This window comes from Camelus bactrianus, chromosome 8 (genome assembly GCF_048773025.1).
Source record: "Camelus bactrianus isolate YW-2024 breed Bactrian camel chromosome 8, ASM4877302v1, whole genome shotgun sequence".
NCBI lineage: Eukaryota > Metazoa > Chordata > Mammalia > Artiodactyla > Camelidae > Camelus > Camelus bactrianus.
This window is the reverse complement of record NC_133546.1, coordinates 40,874,977-40,895,430: the sequence shown is the minus strand read 5'-3', so window position 1 is coordinate 40,895,430 and position 20,454 is coordinate 40,874,977. Positions and strand designations below refer to the sequence as shown.

Below are 20,454 nucleotides of genomic sequence, written 5' to 3'. Positions count from 1 at the left end.
CTTAAACTTAATATATTTCTTTTAGATTATTTCATTTGCATGCACCATTATGCAACACTTGTGATTTAGATCAATTCCTCTCCTTTGGGTTCAAAAATGTTACTGCTGGGAGTGATTCCACCGACAAATATAGCTTAAGAGAATGATCTGTACCTTCAAGTTTGTAAATTTGATTCATATATAATAGAGCCTCTGGTCACCAGCTGTCACTGCTATTTTCAAAGTCTATCCATGTTATGACCATGTTGATGCTTTGTGAAGGCCACCTCAAAAGCCTTAGTTAAAAAGCAATGCCATTTTCTCATTTTTTTATTCTATTTTTTTTGGTACCCTGAATATAAATACCATGTATGAAAGCTTAATGTTATTTTTTCAGAGAGTATATATTTTGCTTTTATACTTAAAAATTATGCTAAAAATCATTTCATAATTTTATTTAAAGTTCTATTTAATTTCTTCTTTTTGTTGAATGGCATTCCATTGTAAAAGTACACCTTAACTTTATTTCATAAATTCTTGTTGATGGACATTAAGTTTTTCCCACTCTTTTGCTACTATGAACAATATTGCAACATACTTCAGTTCCTTTGTACACATGTATAAGTATGTCTGTAAGTCCCTGACTCTTAATTTTTGTTAATGGTTCCACCATTATTCCAATGAGGTTTAGATTCTCTCTCTCTCACCCTTCTTCAAAATAATAGATGGCACATAAAATTTAATCAATTCTTTATTGCATTCAATCTTTTACTAGAAAGAAATGGTGGTGGTGGCGGTAATAATAATAATAATAATAATAATAATAATAATAATACTAATACTAATACTAATACTAATACTAATACAACTTGTTCTTGAGTACACATAAGACATTCCCTAGAAAATCTTACAAAAATTGGTGGTGATGGGATGCTACTTTGTAGGTGACTGCATTGTTCTTGGGACTTCATGTGCATTATTTTAATTCTCACAATTAGGTTTTATTATGCCCACCTTTCAGATGAGGAGACTGAGGCTAGGGTCAAATTAGGAATTTTGACCAAAATTACAAAGTACTGAAGCCAGGCTATGTACCTGGATTCTCTGACCTCAAATCTCCAGTGTCTCTCTAATGCATGATATCAGATGCAATGCTGACTCATGACTATTAGAGTCATACATGACTTCAGGATCCTCTTAAATCTACTCAGTGTCCACTACTGTCTCACTAGCTCAGGTCGGCTACTGAAATAGCCTCCCATAAGGTTTTCTTGCTTTCTGTTATTTCCAAGTTTCTCCTGCCCACCACTCTGATAACCTCACCCCAATACTAATTCAATTACATCCTAAGATACACTTTCAGTCTAGTATTCCTACTTCCTCACCATCTGGACTCACTTCCCTTTCCCTTACTGAGCTCTGTACTGTCCTGGTGCCAGTCTCAGGATGTAGGGACTCTACACGGTTACTTGTGAAATGAGGAAGGAGGTGGGGGAGGCAGTGGTTGGGTAGAGCTCCCAGCCTGTTATCTTTACCTTAAACAGGGCAGCTTTATTTTTATTTGCTTTTTGTGTGAAGGGAGGATTTATAAGAATACTTTATTTGAAAAAAAAAATAACATTCCAACAGCTAAAAACAAAATAGGAAACCATTAATACTGTGGAAATACAAGCGCCATAGGATAGGAGGGTTTTTCTCTCATGTTCACTGAAGCGTTCTCAGTACTTAGAATGGTGCCTAGAAAACATTCAATAAATATTTGTTGAAAGAATAAATAGATGAATGGACTTAATTAATTCTAGCTCCACTGATGTACTAACTGAAACTTTGAGTAAGTTACTCACCTGCTATAAGCTTCTTCCCCACCCCCACCCCCCTACATCTGGGACCCACAACTCCCACTCAGGAGCAGTGTGGAGATTAAAAATGTACAGTATGTAGCACAGTAACTGAGACCTTCTAACCTCTGGGTTTATTGCTGTCTCTATATTGAAAGCTATTTGTTGTTTCATACTTCTACCTCCACCTGGAATTTCTTGTTTACTTTTCCTTTAAAATTTTTCTTCATTAGAGCCACTAAACACTTTTCCCAGTGTCTTTCTCAGTTAACCCAAAATCTGACTTTACCTGATTGTTTGGCATTTGTCTGTTTCCCATCATAATGGGAGGTGGAGAAAAATAAGGCTAGTCTGGTATTTTTTGGTCACTTAAAAATTTTAATAATGTGGAGACTTGAGAGAACAGTTTTTCAGATTAATTATTAAAATCAGTCTTAGAATGAATGGAAAGGTTACTTTTTTCTTACTGAATTTATTTTTCTATGTCATTTACATTAATGTAACATAATTTTTTTTTCATTTATACAGTGCTTGATAGTATACAGACTTTTCCCTGATAGCATGTTCAATTCTTGTTAGTAGTATTAACTATAAGTAATAGAACTGTTAGTCATTTCAAAATTTCTATCACCAAAGTCAGAGGAGGAAAGCCGTCTATGCCTGCAAATGTTCTTTCCCATGCAACTGAAAAATAAATGTAGTTTTAAAGGAGCAACATAATGTGTCTTTGGGAATGTGTCTATATTTTCAATTTGTTCTATCTTAACCATCAAAGTAAATAAATCTATGGTAGTCAACTGGCTTCAAAGCAACTTAACCTTAATTTTAAGACCACACTAAAAATACTGTCTGCACAACCTTCCCTAATCAAGTTTGAAAGAGACAGATGGGACAGCTTTTTCCTTGCACTGTGTTTATAGTTACAATCTACATTTGCTCACATAACACACTAAAAAAAATCAGCTGCAGAACTGACATCAGAGAAAGTGATTCCAAATTCTAAATATACATTCTAAATTCAAAAAGGCAACAGGGCAGGGTATAGATTCCCTTTTGATAATGACTAAAATCCATTTTAGGAAAGGTAATATAAAAGAAGAAACCTATTTGTGAAAGAACAAGAATTTTGGAGGTCATGTCTGTAGAAGCCATAAGGTAGCTCTTGAGAAAATTCCTTGCAGCTTATTTCTCTTCTTCATGCCATCCATACTTCCCAATCTCTCTGAAGGTTTCCTTGACTTATCCACTCAAAAGACTAGATATACCATAGTTTTGAGATGTAGTGAGAATTCGTATGTAATGTCATAGACAGTATTAAACTTCCCAAATACTTACTACTCTTCCCTGGGAGAGAACTATATTTTCTTGCCTTATTGATGTCAGATTTGGCCATAGGAACTAACCTGGCAAATGAATACAAGTGACGTGTGTCACTTCCAGAGGGAAGCTTTTACAACCAGCATGTCTTCCACAGTGACCTCTTTTCCCGATGCCACAAGATCAGCAATGTTCTGACAGCCTGGGTCCCAAGTGCAGACCTCTTGGGGCAGAGCCCCCAACTTGCAATGGACATGCAGCGGGAGGGAGAAATGAGCCTTTGGGGTGTGAAACCATTGAGATTGGATCTTTTGTTATCTCAACATAATCTAGCCCATTCCTGACTAACACACTTCTTTTTTTAATAACACACTTGGTAAGAAGTCATACACCAGAATGAAGGGAAGCTCTTTTACCTAGAAGGCACAAGGGAAAAAATAATAATAATAAAGCAGGATTGTTATTGGGATTAGAGAAAAACAACATAGGCAAACTACCTGGCACATATTTAATGATATGTAAAATTATTAAGGAGTTAAGGACTCATGTTTCGCTGACTATTAAATGTGTGTAGGGGGATACAGGTAAGATCATTCATCTGTTGGTGAATATCAATAGTAGAGTAAGTTTTAAGTAAATCAAATTAAAAATTAAAAAATTTATCCTCAGAATACCCTACAGTGGGCAATATGACTGGTGGCAGGAGTCATAAATTTATGGAATCAGAGAGATAGGAGTTCAGTTTCTGTCTCTACCTCTTCCTAACTGTGACTCTGAGCAATTTAACTTAAGCTTCAATTCCTCATCTATAAAATACAAGGAACCTACCTCACTGGGTTATTGTGAAGATAACACAGTGCACATTAAGGGTCTAATATAGTACATGTCATTCAATGACTGCTCAATTAATGTAAATCTTATTATTCCTGTATATTTAGTTTGCACTTTCCCTCTCAACGAATGGAAAGCTAAAGTATACAGAGTTATCCAGGGTCTAAAGCTATGGTAGCTTGAGGTGGGTTATGGAGTACTAGTTTCAAGCTTTGGATTTTAATTTGGGACAGATGATATTTTTAAAGGTTCTCAAAAGAAAAAGACACTTTTAACTTTAGGGCCAAATAAATCTAGAAGACTGTTTTGGAGGGATGCTGAGTCAGGAGGTGAGGGTTAATAAAGACGTCCTGAGAAGACTCCTGCAGGAACACTGCAGGGCACTGACTTAGTGTCCAGTTGTAGCTCCTAAGAGTGTGAGATTCAGGGGGAGGGAAAAAGGAGGACATCTGTATAGATAAACACAATCTCACAGGAGAGTGACGGTGCAGTGATACAGCCATCACTGCACATAAAATGTAACTGCTTGAAAATGCCTACCCATTCTGCTTCCCTTTTAGACAAAAGGGCTGCCCGGTCTCATTGGTGCCTGATATAATGCCTGGGTGAGAAAAATCAGAATATTCTAATATTCCAGACCCTGTGACAAGACCCACCTGTGTTCCCTGGAATATCTTTTCTGAAAATTCTCATTTTCTAACTTGGCCCTGGAAGGACAAGTCGTTTCTGACATGGGCCGGTTTATGGTTTCAGCTCATCACTTTTACTCATCATTTATACATGCCTTTTGACATTCAATCACCATACAGTGGAACAAAATCCTTGGACCTAAAATATTCTGATGCAACATTAGTTTGATGGCTCTGACTCCAAGTTTGAAAAAATGAACACCCTTCCCCCCCCAAATTATTTAATCATTATGTGGGCTAGGATTTAGTCTCCTGAGTTTCTGGCAGGTATTTGCCATTAAAATAAATTCCCTTAAAAAAAAAAGTATTTCGTGGTAAACTACATCTTTGTGCGCTTTAGGTGTCACTGGTCAGTTATTGACTTGTTTTTGTGTCCTCTTCCTTCTCCAGCTGGGATGCATGGAGTCCATCAGTACTGTCCATACAGTGATGTTTTGCAAGACTTTCAGCTAACATATTCAAGTGGGCCAGGAATGGGTCTGCACACTTGAGCAAACCCCCATGATAGCCTCTTGTCTCTTATACCAGTCTGTGGGGTCACCACTCAGTGCTTTCTAGTGATTCCAACTGCTAATGATGTGTCTTATCCAACCTAAGGGACATGATGGCACTGGACAACTTTAGTCATATGGCTAGCCAGTGGAGTACTGTCCAATTAGAAAATGATAGTTATGCATGTTAGATATCTCCTATCTACCCTGGGTTCTAGGCCAATAATCTGGAGAAAGAAACATTTAAACAAAGATTCAAACAAACAAAAAACTCTAGATGGCGTTGTAGTAGAAAATGAAGCCTGAATGCATCAGCCTAACCACCCACTTTCTAAAGCCAGGTTTCGCATTTGCAGATGATTTATGTACCCTCTGTAGAAGGAGACTTGGCTAAGGGCAGAGATTCAAGTGTTTCTGCAGATCAACTTTGATGGGGTTAGTTATCCAGGCATAATTGGTCAAGGGTTAAAATAAATATATATTTAAACCACAAAGTAGCCTGGGCTTTATGGCAGACTGCTCCAATTTTAAAATGTTTACTCTAGACCAATTTTGATAAAAATTAGGTAACCAGTTCAAAAATATGGTGGGAGAGAAACATGATGAAAGTGTTGTTCCTTTGTTAAGGTGGGTTGAATCTGGGGAGTTTGCAGAGATAGAAGGTAGATTTCAGGTACAGCTGTTGCGCACTTGAAACACTCATAGAGGTGGACAGTGGTGTCTCAATGAGTTTTGCTGTACCCCAGGATTTAAATTGCTTATTTACTATTTTTGGTTGTCAAAGCAGTGTTTCTTTGACTCAACGTTCAGGCATGTTTCAAAACAAAAAGAAAACAAATCAAAAAAGAAGAAAACTAAATGACTCAGCTTTATGCAGGTTTACGTGGCCTCCGTAAGTCTTACTCAAATTATTTTCCATTTAAAGCTTCTAGACTGAGTTCAAGGTTTACCTCCTCCTGGAAGTACTTCCCTACTTCTCATCCTCCCATTCTCTTTTCTGTTCCTTTACTCTTCCTCCTTAGTACAGCACATAACCATGATTTCACTCAACAAATATTTATTGAGCACTTACTATGTGTCAGATGATATTTTATCATACTCAGGGTATATTAGTGCCAAAAATTCTTGCTTCACATGGAGTTTATATTCTAGTTGGTAGGCAGGGAGAAATGAAAATAAATGAATTATTACTTAATTGTAATATAATAATTTGCTTTCTCCTCTGACTCCTTGAAGCCAGAGGACTGTGTTTTGTTCATCTCTTTAGTACACAATAGGCCTTTGACAAGTGTTTGCCTAATGAGTGAATATGGAATGCTGACTGATAGCAATATTAAAAGTCAAAGATGTTATTAAAAGAGACTATTTGAGACTTTATTCCTCTGTACTAATTTATGAACTAGCACAGTAATTAGAGCTGTTGTGTAGCAGAGTTTCCAATTTTATAGATCTAATTTTAGAAAGTTTTATAGTTGAAACACTGAGTTGTCAAACATACCCAGTTTCAATGATTACAATACTTCTTTTTAGTCAATGTTCTTGAATCCTATAAATTGTTTTCAGTGAAGAATCTTCTATTTTTGGTTGCTTTCTAAAGCACAAAACAAAAATAAGCCTCTATTCTTAACAGGACTTAAATACCAATAGATTATAAGACTCAGTGGGGCTATACGTTTCGGGTGTTAGTAAAGCTCTGCACTTTAATATTCAAAATAACTCTTAAATAGTCTTAACTGAATACTTACTTAGATGTTTAGTGTCCACACAAATGCTGTTTCTTAGAAGTTACTTTTTGTAAAATCTCCTTGAAATGCAGATAAGCTCCTAAAAGTTTTTCCTCTAAATATCCTTGTTAGAACAATCAGTGTTCGAGAATTAAGGTGGTACAGTGCCCAGTTTGGGGTTCTGAACACAGTCCATGGTCATAATGTACCTGCGGATAATGATAAGTTTCAAACTGGTGGGCTGGCCACATCCAGTGTGGAATTTCCATTGTTTATCTTGCTCAGGCTGTCCTGGGAAGCCCCCTTGTTCTTTAGCTTATGTCCACTAGAGGGTGAGTGGGAGAGAGGAAAAAACAAAACAAAACAAAACCAAAAAAACAAAAGAAGTTTAGTAAGTCTGCTGAACAGTTTGATGATGGAAATTTTTTGGAGGATCAATTTAGGATTTCTTTATTCATATTCATCTTGCCTCTTATTGCCATGGATACATAAGTTGATTTTTATGAATACAGTATTTATAAGTGGCAAGTTACAAGATGGCAGTATATTATACTGAGTCTATTTTTACAACTCGAAAAATAAATGTCGTCCAGATAACTTAAAGCAGCATTGTGAAAACACACTAGGCTTTCTCAGTAAAAACAACTTCCAGACAGGCAACATCATACTTGTTTGCTTCAGATTTTAGACCTCTAATAAATATTTTCAAATGGGGTTCCATGCATGTGAGAAAATATATTAGGTTCTTGGACTATCATTTTGCTGATAATGCCTCAATAAGCTGATCTGTTTAAACATCTCGAGTAATACACTTAAGTAATGAGAACAGTAAATGTCACTTAAGTCAAGGACTGCTGGTTTTAGCATTCTTCACAGCCCCTCTTGAAGTTAGCAGCAGCTCACTATGCACTGTGGATTGATGATGTCAGGAAGGTGGCTCAAAATATTGACCGTCTACTGTGATATTTGGAATCCCACCATTATATGTTCATGCTTAGCAAGAATTACCAGATAAGAGCAAGACACAGGGCAAGAGAAGTGGAATAACAGGAGTAGTGGGAGATAGGACAAGTCTACATCATAGGAAGGAATGGATGGAAATTGCAATTAACTTTAAAATTTGGCATGTATATGAAATCCTGAATTTGACCACATACCTTTCAAATACTTTCAAGTCAGAGATGCATATAAGGTAAAGTACAAAAAAAAAAGGAAGGAAGGAGAGCAAGTGTCAATGTAATCAGAAATGACAAATCTACAGGGGTTAATTGTGTTTATGTCTCTGGCACAAAACACCTCCACCCCACTCCCACCTCTTCCCACAGACACACACATAGACTCAGACACAAAAACACTGACATACAATTCCAGACTAGGGGCCAATGTTTGGCGTGGACTCTTTCTTACTCCTTGTACAATCTGCCTGTTTAAAGAAAAAAAAAAGAACACTTTTATAGTTACTGTTTTTCTTTCTTTTTGTAACTACAGACACGCCCACGTAGCATGAGCTCAATTCCAGCCAAACTCTGTGTGTTTTTACATAAAGAAAACAGGTCTTCTAGTTCTGTGTTTGCAAAGTCACCTTTTCTACTGCCAGTGCTAATGCAAAATATGTAATAATACTTTATTGTCATGAGCAGGAATCTGCTTTGCTAATTAAATGCAGCTGTCAGTAATTACTACTTGTCAGTGTAATCTATTTTAGGGAGCTCTACTTTAAATGATAAAAGATGGGCCTGATATTGAGAGGGTGGGCTAGGCAAGGTGACTGCTTACTTCCCCAGATCAGGAACTCACTCTTTTATGATGAGTGAGTAACTTTATTGTGAAGGCATCTTAACTAGGTTATTCTGAATTTTTCTGGCTCATGAGTGATAAAGTTTGCAATTAAATAGTTTTTTTTAATATCTGAAATTTAAGTGTCACCACCTTTGTCACACCAAGTACTATGACTTTCAGAGTTAAAAATGCATCTTGACAGTGATCTGTAAGAAAAGCATCAACGGTGAAGTCCCTATAATCTCTACCATCAAATACTGAGCTAAGTATAAACGGGCCTTGGAATTCGCACAACCTGGATCAGACATAGAGGAGTATCACCATGAAAGATGGGCGAGAGGGTGGGGGTGGGGCGGTGGGTAGTAAAGGTTTCTTGTAAGCATTTTTCACTATATTTAACCAGGTTTTCTCCTGGGAAATGCTCAGACTTCAGGTTAGGTCTTTGAAATTTGCAGGTGAAAAAAATGCATGGCATTTGCTTGTAGTATTAATTTATCTTAGCTGATTCTGAAATGCACCTAAAACTCTTTAAAGCTCTACATCTAAAAGCAGTGTCGGGACAAGGGTAATGGCAGCGTGATTCGCTCCGTGGGGTTGGTGCTGGGGCTGCCACAGATGCTGGCATTGTGTCCAGGGTCTACAGGGAGCAGACCTTTTGCCCTCACCTCCCCTTACTCCCTCTGACATTTCAAATGAATGCAGTGGCAGTGTGGAAGGGAAGCTGGAGTCTCAAGGAGTGAAGCGAGGGACTGGCGGAAGGATCAGTGGGGGCCAGTACGAGGAGGCTTGGCGCATAAGTAGCTTTACCCGACACGGGCTAAAAGACTTAATCACATCCCCGCACAGCATCCTGACTGCCTCACCCTTCTTCTCCCACCATCTGTTTTATATCCAATACTCCAATAGTCCTCGTGTTGCTGGATAATTAATTACCTTGTTAGAGGTCCCAACAAATTTGGCAGCTACTCTTCTGAATTACAGCACATTATTTAAATAGAACTAATAATTTGGTTGTTCATCTCAGGTGAAAAATTAAAAAGGCTTTCTAGGTGAAAAATAATGAAAAAAGTAGAACTAACTAAATGTATGTTTGAAATATAGTAGGCAAAAGACACTAACTTGTATTCTTTTTCTTGGTACTCCTCCTCTGGGTAAGAGATGCAAGGTCCAGCGGGAATGATATAAATTCTCCCCTTTCATGGCATAAATGTTAACCTCCTTTACTGAGAAAACGTGGGTTACTCCAGATAGTTCCGAAAAACCAAAATGTTAAAATTTCCAAGTGATCAGCATCTCAGTCAAAGAGAGAACACACTGAAGAGCCACTGAGCTCCTTAAAAAGTATTCAGAGGAAAAAAAAGAAGACACACATGGATAGTGGTGGGACCTCTGAAAGTTTTTAACTTTTATGGGTTCCTACAACCACAAGTTCACTGCATCCTTAATAGCCCCTCAGGTGCCAAACTTAGTCTTCTGAATCAGCTAATGATACTCCTGGATTATGGTAGGTACTCAATGAGTAACTGCTGAATGTACAGGTGATGATTTTGAGCTCTTTTTATGATATTGTTTCTTGCTGCTCACTCCAGCTGGTTGAAGCCGACAAGCAATACTCAGTGGCAAGTGTGTAGATAGCAGGGACAGAGGTATACATCCCACCTGTGGTCTGGTGATGACTGGGGTGGGGAGAACATGGACCCTGTTTCCTCATATGAACACCCACAGGGCAACACACTCCCAAAGACCGGTTCCTTTCTCTGCATCATACCCTCCTCCTACACCAGGGTCCCTTTTGCCACCTTGGGTTCTAAGACCTACTTGGCTCTCTTCTGGAACAACAAAACATGTCCTTCTCCTCAAGTCTACTTTCAGTATCAAAGGAATCCTGGCACAAAGACTGTAACATGTACAGCTACCAGAATGCCTATCCCAGCCCTGTGTTGAGTAAGGGATAAAGGTGCAGGTCCAGGTTTTGGTGGGGGTTGGGGGACCTGTGTGTATATGTATGATGGGGGCCCATTTCAAATAAACCAAGCATTCAACAGATTATGATCTGTACTATATATAATAGAAGATCAGAAAGCTAGCCCATCCTGGCTTGGATGGTGGGTGGGTAGGCTGCAAAGGGGAGGAGTAAGAAAACAAAGAGAAGTGGTGAGGAAGGTAAGACGTTAGACAAGTAGAGAATTGTCCTGGCAGAGAAGCTGGCATGTGCAAAGGTATGGAAAAGCATGCTCTAGTCTTTGCTTGGAATCACCCAACAGCAGGGACCTCATGTTGAGTGACAGGAGATTGAGTCCCAGGCTGGGCCATTGAAACGGTAAGGGCTTTGAAGGTGGCACTAGCTTGAACTATATCCTGAAGGCAAAGGATGCTGCAGGTTATTAAGCAAGAGACTTACACAATCAAGTCTGCATTCAGAAAAAATTTCAGAAGCACTGAAGAGGATGGAGACCTGAAGCTAATAAGGAAGCCAGTGTGACTCTGAGAGGTGCTGATGGCCTGAACCAAAGCAGAAGTGTTGGGGCTGGTGGGTAGGTAGATGTTCAAGAGGCAAGATGGTCATGTCTTGGTGACAAACTAGAGGAAACGAAGGAAAAATACCAGATGATCCCAAGTTACCTGTGTTCCCACTATGATCCTTATAACTATTTTTCTTGGTTTCTTACTTTTCTTGGGAGTCTGGACAGATGCTGCTTCCAATACCAAAGAGTGAAATAGCAAAATATTTGAGAAGAGGTAGCATTAGGAAAGTAATGGTATATGAAAATTCTCAAGCCCTTGATCTTATTGATAAGTACAGAGTTAGGTGTCTCTTATTGAAAGGGTGCTAGTATTTCTAAATTTAGAAACTTCAAAAATTATGCTGCTATAATAACCCTTGACCATCTAAATCATCCATTTCAGAGTGAACAGGCTTCTAGAATAAGATAAATACTTGATTAAGAAAAAAATAATTTTGTCTGTAGAAAATCAAGCAATAATAATTCTGGCTAATATTTATTAGAATTGTGTGGTGTTCCAGATACTGCTATTAGGACAACAGGCAATAATGTTCCTCAATTAAAGAGTCAGATATCAGGGTTAAGGGGGAACTGCATATTGAGGCTAGATTTGGGAACAAAGGAATATAACCATATCTGAATGAAAATAAAATGGCAATAAGTACTCCCTCTGGTCCATCTGCTGGCCCTTCCCCCCCTCACACTCCCCTTATCTGCCCTGTTTTCTGCCTCTACGCCCGTCCTTGTATCCTTCCTGCCGGGACCCCTCAGGACTCTGCTTTCCAGGTTCTGAGATGCCCAAAGGAAGAAGCTCTGAGTCTGCCCCATTTTATCACATGCCAAGTACCATGGAGATAAAGGGGGCAAGGATATAATTCAGCACTGTCCCTGCCCCTGAGAGAACAGTCCCCGGGCCTTTTCCAGCTATTCGCAGGAGGGAGGAACCCTTCAGACCCACAGGAACCCTGGAGCTCCCACTGGTGAGCCTTTCCACATCTCCACACGGTATCCCTGTGATGAAGAGCCCCTTGCCAGTGCCCGTTGGTCCTATGCTCTTTCATTCAGCTCAGAAAAAGTGAGGCAGTCAGGAAGTTCAGGCCACAGGCAGCTGGCTCACCAGATGCAGAAATGCCCCTGGCATGGACTGGCAGTTCCCTGCTACTGCATACAGAGCACACATGCAACTATTTTGCAGGGTCTTGGCAGACCCATTTAAATCTAATGAAGAACAGATCCAACTGTTTACTAAAAATGAATATGGTCTCATTCTTTGCTTTTGTGGTCATTGTACCTACATAGGAAAATGGTGCAATATGACAAAGCCAGGAAATTAACTTTTATTGAAGATAAACACCTCTTTTGTTGCAGTGAAGACACAGGGAAATAGGAAGGCATGGGTTTTAAGAGATGGTGCTCAGAGGCTAACTGCTGCTCAGAAGTCCTGGTGTGGGTAAGTGTGGGCTCTGGGCCAGATGGCACAGGTTTGGATTGTGGCCCCACCCCTTCAGCTAGAGGACCTATCTGGGCCTCTGTTTCCTCATCTGTGAAATGGAAATACTAATGACATATATCCAATTGAATGCTTTGGGGGAATGAAATGTGTTAAGACCTGTACAAGCTTGGTACATAGTAAATGTTAATTACATGTTAGCTAGTATCACTTATTTTTATAAAGACAAAGAGGTAAATAGGTATATCCATTAGGATAAAATAACATGGAGGAACACTAGTTTCTCAGCTTTATAAGTCTGTAAAGTGAGGACAGGCATGTGGCTACTGGAATTAAATGATTTAAAGAAAAGAAAGTCTAAGAATAAAATTAAACTTGACCTTTTAAGTCAAGTTACCCAAGTTTAATCACCAGAGTTAGGAAATAGCTTTTTACTTTACACCATGAACTCTATATGGTATAAAAACATGAAAGAGAAAGAAATTTCTGTGCATCCTAATACTTCAACTCTCATTGTATATAAAAATAAATAGAAATAGTTCCATGCTTTTAGCAAACCTTTTGTTCTCCCCTCTAAACTGTATTCGTATAAGAGGATGTAACTTCCAAAGAATTGTGTGAACATATAGAGCTGGGCCTTGCGGGAAAAAATTGTGAAGGAGCTGTCCCCAAAGCCTCCTCTCAATTTCTGTGTTTGACACAGGCCTTTAAATCCAGTAACCCTTTAATCAAACTTAAGTCTGAAACACATATTGCTTCTCTTCATACCCGACCCCCATCAGCAAGAGAATCCACAGAACCTATGCTTTGTTATGGAGAACAACCAATTCAATACACACACGCATATAGATAGATAAATAGAGAATACTGTACCCCTTCTGTTTACTGGTTGGTGATGACATTATGGTGACACTAAAGTGCTGATGTTAAGAGCAATATCAGTGATTACTTCCTGAATCTCTACTATGCAAGACACTGTATGTGAGGCATTTTACATATATTACTGTACGGAAGTCTAGAGCTGCCATTTCCATAACCATGTAACAGATGGTTAAGACTACTAAGAATTAGAAGGGGTAAGTAATTTGTCCAAAGCCCCACATCTAACAAGCCATGAAGCAGGGATTCTAATTCAGCCAGCTCTGTCTGATTCCAGTACTTATACTACAATAAATTCCTTATTTATGTTGAGGAACATTCAGAAGTATTGTCATTTTTTTCATCGACTTAACTTAGCTATTGCAGGAGCATTACAGTGACATTTTAATGTTCCTAAATAGTTCCCCAAACTATACTCAAATAGGAAGACTTAATATTTATGATAGGAGAGCTGTACTCCCCTGTTAGCAGTGTAAAGACTCTGTTACTGAATGTTAATGATGTCTTATATGCCTTTTTAAAATAAAAGGCACAATTACAGGCAGTTTTCCTTTTGTTGACTTCTAAATTTAAACATTTTAATCAGTTTATTATTTTACTTTCCTTTCCCATCCTCTTTTATCTCAGTCTTATAAAGATTACCATTCTACAGGGTTTCATAGATGGTAATGTCCTGAGGCCATCATGACAAAAGAAAAGGTCTATACAATAGTAAATCACAATCTTAAAACTACACAATTATAAAGACATGTAAGTCTCTGGACTAGCAACTTCTAGAATACCCTGCATCAGTTCATGCCGTAAACATTAACTGGATGCCTGCTGCATGCCACGTGGGTCAGAGCAGAATGTCTCATTTCACACCTTCATATTAAGCTGATTCCTTGATAAGTACCATATAGGAACACGTAACACTGACCTCTGTGCAAGAAGTCTGCATTATAAGGACATTATGGGAAACATAAAACATTCAGTATCAGATCCTCTGAGCTATTAAAACTACTTAAATATGGCATCCATTCTTAAGTTACCTAATCTAAAATAGTGGCTGAACCTGAGAAAATTATGGAGTCCATTAAAAACTACATTAAGTTCTAGCACTGCTCTAGCATGGCTTTAGCTCAGGTTACTTCTGTGCTTCATGCCAATTGCCTTCCTTATGAATTCCTTAAGAATTCACTCCAACTTAGGAACTGTCATAGATCTTAGTTGCTAGAAGGCATTTGCTTTACAACATAAATTGCTCCCCACTTGGACCCCTGTTCAGTAAACTTAAAAAAAACCTCTGTTCAAGAGCAGTGTCTGGCAGAGAGCACCGTCTGGGCTCCATTGCCAGCTCTGCCAGTTAGTAGCTGTGGGGCTTAAGCCATTTCTTTAGGCTAACTAAGCCTCACTTTCCTCCTCTCCTAAATGGGGATGATAAGAATAACAACACCTCTGTTACCTACGTATTTTCCCTCTGGGGAGAGCAGGGAGGCTACCAGAATTGAGTGAGTTAATATTCTCACAGTTCTTTGGACAGTGTCAGGCACAGCTTAAAGGTTCTGATAAGTGTTTCTTAAGTAAATTGTTCAAAAAAGTTTAGTACACTCCCAATTTTTAACACCCAACTAGTTGAGTATTTAATAAGTATCATTCTCCAGGTGATGCTGACTTCACAAACCACATATGCCACAAAGGGGACTTTCTTCCTATTGTTCAAAGTTATTAGACAACACATAGATATATACATAAACATAAAGCTGTACTCTCCATGTATACATGTGTGCATATGTATATATTTATATGCAAGCACATGTATATACATCTAAAGCTTACCTACCTCCTATGCAATCTAGGTATAAATGTCTAAGGGCAAACTGGCTCTTAAAACATCTCTTAATACTGACCGAACTTTCTTTCATAAAACTTTTCAAGAAGAGGGAAAATAATCTATTGTATCAAATGTTAATTAAGACATGGTAATGGAACTTGTATATACGATTTAGAGAGGTTCATTTATCCTGCCTGTACTTTATGTGGATCTCCAGATACAATCTTTTGCTTCTACTTTGGATAAGTGTAGCTGCTCTGAAATGTTTCTGAGTTAGAGCAGTGATTTTTAAGTGTAGTTATTAGTATCTTGCTTTAATTGCACTCCTGCTGTAAAGGTTAGGATAACATCAAGATCCACAGAAACAAATACTGATTCTAGAGTGAGAAAATTTGTCAACAATTAAATTGGATTCCAGGGGGGGAAAAGTTACACTTTTGCTGGTTTTAAGAATTTGTATTAAATTCACAGAAAAATTAAAATGTAGGATTTTTCTAAATAGTTATAATTTAGACCATAATGAAAGTTTAAATAGTTATTTTGGTTTTGAGGTCCCCTTCCCTACCAAAAAAAGACAGAACTTGAATGAAGATAAATCTGTGGTTTGAATAATTATTCCCTTAACATGACTCCTGCTCTCCTTTCAAACCATCCACCTTTTCTTAAAACAAAACAAATCATAATCCCATACCAAACAATAACTCCTCATTTAACTGTAATAATCTTAGAAGATGCAAATATTTGAATAAAGTATTCAAAAGAAATTTTTTAGATCATGCACATAAAGACTAATAACATATGCAAGTACTCAAGTAATATCAGTGGCATCAACTTAGTGTTACTGCTCATACTCTATTCCCAGAGTTTTTAGCATCCTTTTTGGCAAGTGTTTGCTTTCATAGGGGACTGCTATCTCCTTTTACTAGGACGTTACCTTAAGAGTTATTTAATTCATGACTGAACATCTCTAGAATAAAAGACTACCTTGCCAGACCCACCAAGAGAGTCAAGGAAAATTCTCAACTAAAATTTCCATAAGACATTTCCCTTTTTCTAAAAAAATCCTAAATAACCATTTTTGTTAATGTGCTCTTTTACATATAACTGCCATTTTTACGACATCTTACTGTTTCTGAGATTATAAAAATAAAGAAATGAGAAAAGGAGTACACTATTTGTTGTGTTCTATGAATTCGAGTTTGCTTTCTCAGTGCAACAGGAATATTTGCATTTACTCATAAATGAATACTAATGGCATGTGCGGATCTGGCACTGCTCCATAGAAATCACACAAAATCACACACGGAAAGCAGTGCACAGACAGTTCTAGTTCTCCAAAATATTCAGACAAAGCGAGAAGATTAAAGTCAACATCAATTCTCTGAAATTGAGTCACAGCTAAACGACACGGTGGGTTAAGAATAATGGTGGGATTTATGGTGAAAGCAAAGTTGGCTAGTGAACATCTTTTATGATTTTTGAGTCAACAGCTCTTGATTGACCACCTACTTTGCACAAGATGCTGCTTCCTTAAGTAAGTCACTGCTCTGCAGTTCTTTTTACACAGTGTAGGAGTAGTCACACTGCTTCTATTGAAAAGCCTTCCCTGTTATTTAAAATAACACCCGGCTCAGCTTTGCATATTGTGTGTGCTCCTGTGCTCAAGAAATGTTTTTTGAATGAGTGAAAATTCAGTGAGTAAGAAGGTTATTCATTCAAAAACATCTGTGTATGCCTGCAAAATGGTAGGGACAATGATAGAAGCATAGTCAGCTCACTGTGGGCAGCACCTTCTTACGAAGAAATCACAGGGAGCAACTTCCAACATTAAAATTCAACCATGAGGTCTGGCTTAACCTGGAAACCAGGATCCTAGTACTTCTGTGAAACTTTACTGAAGAATATGCTCATAATTTTCCATATAATCTGCTTTAGGTATCTATCTGAAAATATTATACATTATTGATGATGTTTCTGTATACTTTATTAATCAAGGAAAGAATATTTTTAAATAACCCAGAGTAATCTGGAAGGGACCAGAGCAGTTTTCATGTTCACTGTTAAGACACCCAGCACTGAAGGCAGTTAAATTTAAGCAATGGTTTCCTTCCCATCATTATGTTTCTTGTAATGTCTCCATCAGTTCACTGGTGAACAGTTTCATATACCTAAGGTAAAGAAGTCTACCTTGCCGCTTATCCAGTCACTTTAAGCAAGGAGTATCCCTAAGCAGAGGGAGGAAGGCAAGTAGCATTGTTTTCATTTCTCCTTTTAAGAGCTTGACTGGGAGGAACCACTAAGGGAACTTGAAAAAAAAAATCTACTACAACATAATTGATAACCAATAAAACATTAAAATAGTTTTGATATCCAATTCTGTAATCCCTTTTATTATATTCCTTTCAACTTTTTCTTGGAATAGAAGCTGAATATACTTGAAATAAATTGTACTGTGGAAACGCTTGTCTAAAGCCCTGAAATATGTCAAAACTACTGAGCAAAAAGCTTTCAGAAGCACCAGCTTTAAATTACTTCTGGCAAATCAGTTTAGAAAGGAGCAACGTTAGAGAAAGAACGCCCACCCAACTCTAGTTCCCACCTCAACCCGACCCTGCATGCTATTTACCCGACTAAGTTTACATAAATCAGAGAAGAGTTGAAGTGCAAGTAAACGTATCCACGAAGTAATATGACATAAAGCACTTTGCAAGTATTAAACCTCTCCTTAAGGGATCAGTGTTTTCCACGAAGCTGGTATTGGAGGCAGGAAGGAAAGGCGGAAAGAGAGAGAGAGAGAGGGAGGGAGGGAGAGAGAGACAGAGAGAGAGAGAGAGAGAGAGAGAGAGAGAGAGAGAGAGAGAAGAGAAAGAGAGAGAGAGAGAGAGAGAGAGAGAGAGAGAGAGAGAGAGAGAGAGAGAGAGAGAGAGAGACCCACCGGGTGAGTAGGGTGAGTACTGGGGCGACCAGGATGTGCGCAGCAGGTTCCTTTGGGTGGACGCCCTGAAGCACTCAAGGAAGGAACCCAGAGAGCGAAGCGCACCAAGGTGAAGTGATTCTGGAGTTGTGAGGGTAGTGTGCTCGCTATGCACCTGGAACCGCTAGGTAGAGGCATCCACAGGAGGGTGGGCGCTCCTACCCCGCTTCCCTAAACCAAGTCCCAGAAGCAGAAGTCTCTGAGCTCCAGTCAGTAGTCACAGCGACCTTGCTCACCTCTTAGGAAAAAACCGGTAAGACCATCCACTCCACTGCTCTGTCTCCTCTGGTGTGCGTGTTGGGGGGGTGGGCGGAAGGGCTACGTGAACTGGTGCTGCCCTGGGGCAGGGACTGGCGCTGAGAGGGGTGGGGCCCGGCTGGGGCGGAGAACGCACCCCTACCCCCCGCAAGTTCACCGAGACTTTGCCTGCCCTCTGCCTGCCCTCTGCTCGGGCCTCCACCACACCTCCCAACTCGCCCAAAGCCGTCTCGCGCTCCAAGCGACAGCCCACAGCCACCTTGAGAAGTGGACGAGTGCGAGCCCCAAACTCTGCTGAGTGCGGTTAACGCGTGTTTCTTCTCTCCCTCAAAGACAGCCCAGAGCGCTGCGCCCTGCTCGGGGCAAGAGACAGACAGGCAGATTGACTGACTGACCCCGACGACTCTAAATTCGCTCCGGGGATCGCCCCCGTCGTTTCTCATCTCGCACAAGTTTAACCCCGAGCCCCAGAGAACGTCTCCAGTCTCCCCCAGGCAGTGTCCAGGAGAACCGCACCCCACAAAGTGCTTTGGCTGGCATCACGCCGATGTCTCCTCTCAGTTACCTCCCCCCCTTGAAATTTCTCCCCAAATCTACGCGGCTTCAGCCCGCGGTGCTCAAGCCCCTCCCCGGCGCGAGGCGGGCAGCGCGCCCTGCTCACCATGGTCCCCGGCGGCGGCGGCGGCGGCGCGGGCGGGAGCCTAGGGCGCGGGGGCCAGCGGCGGGTCGCGCCGGGCCAAGGGGAGGCTCCTGCAGTCCCGGTGGCAGTTGGTCCAGTAGTTTCGGACTCCCCAGCTTCGGCTCGGCGGAGAGCGAGTCTGCGTGAATGACAAGCGAGCAAGCGAGGCTGTGCGTGCGCGCGTGAGAGTAAGAGGCGGGAGGGCCCTACGCGCAGGCGGCGGCAGCGGCCGCGAGGTCCGGGGCGGGGAGCCGGGAGGGGGAGGAGGCGGGCGAGAAGTAGTGGAGTTTAGGGCGCGTTTCCTGCGCTTCCCCAGGATGCTGGAGCCAGGTGCGGCAGAGCGCGCTCCCGCGGCGCGGGCACGGCAGGGGCAGCCGCCGGAGCCGGAGTCCGCGCCGTGCCAGGGCCCGCAGCCGCTCTGCGGGAGGAGGTGAGCATCCTCCTCGCCCCACGCGGGCACCGGCTCGGCCCCGGACTCTGAGCGCAGAGCGGAAACCCTCCTGCGTCCTCAGTGACACTCCTTGGGCAGCCTGCTTCCTCTCGATCCGCCCCACAGAGCAACAGTCAGTGCGGCTGGGATCTTCCCTTCCCGGGTCTTGAAGCTGGCGTGCCAAGCTGTGCGGGCTCCCGGCTCCCCGCGGCTGGTGCTGTCACGGCCGCCGCCCGGCACCCGGCGGCTGCCTCCCGGAGACGTGCCCAGCTGTGCGCGCGCGTGTGTGTCTAAGCGAATCTCTTCCCCTCCATCACTCGGGCGCGCGGGAGGGACCGGGTCCCAGGCGACCAGCTGCAGAGTGGCTGCCAGTCCACACCCTCCCGGCTCTCTCCCCACCCACCCCGACCCTACTCCTCCTCGCCCTCTCCCTCCTCCCTGCTCCTCCTCCAGCTGCCGCTCCCGAGCTCCCAAAGGCAGAGGAGAAACCGCAACGAAAAGGGCGGAGGAGAAGGATGGGAAGGAAGCGCAGGTGTCTTTAGTCGAGAGCTGGGCGTACACACGGGAGCGGCTTGCTGCAGGGGGAGGGCAGGGCCTTAGGCGAAGAAGGGGGAGGAGAGGATTTACCCGGAGGCGGAGGTCCTCTGGCTGAGCCACCCCGCGTCCCACCCAGGCGCAGTAGCTGCGGGCTAGTGGCGAACCTGGGAGGCCGGGAGGGCGCGCAGGGCTCCCCGGCCAACTGAAGTCGCAGCTTGGGGAACCTGCAGAAGTGACCAGGGTGGCAGGACCTGGAGACACAGAAGTCGGAGAGACCCGATC

The 20,454-nt window shown here is 41.3% G+C and overlaps 1 protein-coding gene across 2 annotated transcripts in view; it reads right to left on the bottom strand.

Annotated features, from left to right (window-relative positions):
- The window catches only part of HS3ST5 (heparan sulfate-glucosamine 3-sulfotransferase 5), a 245,711-nt gene extending 225,681 nt beyond the window's left edge, over nt 1-20,030 (bottom strand). Inside the window, exon 1 of one of the 2 annotated variants that reach the window (XM_074368467.1) lies at nt 19,188-20,030. The gene's annotated coding sequence lies outside the window, so the exon portion shown is untranslated. The remainder of the gene's footprint in view (nt 1-19,187) is intronic. The other variant, XM_074368466.1, reaches the window with a different exon arrangement.
- Nucleotides 20,031-20,454: the final 424 nt, after the last annotated feature.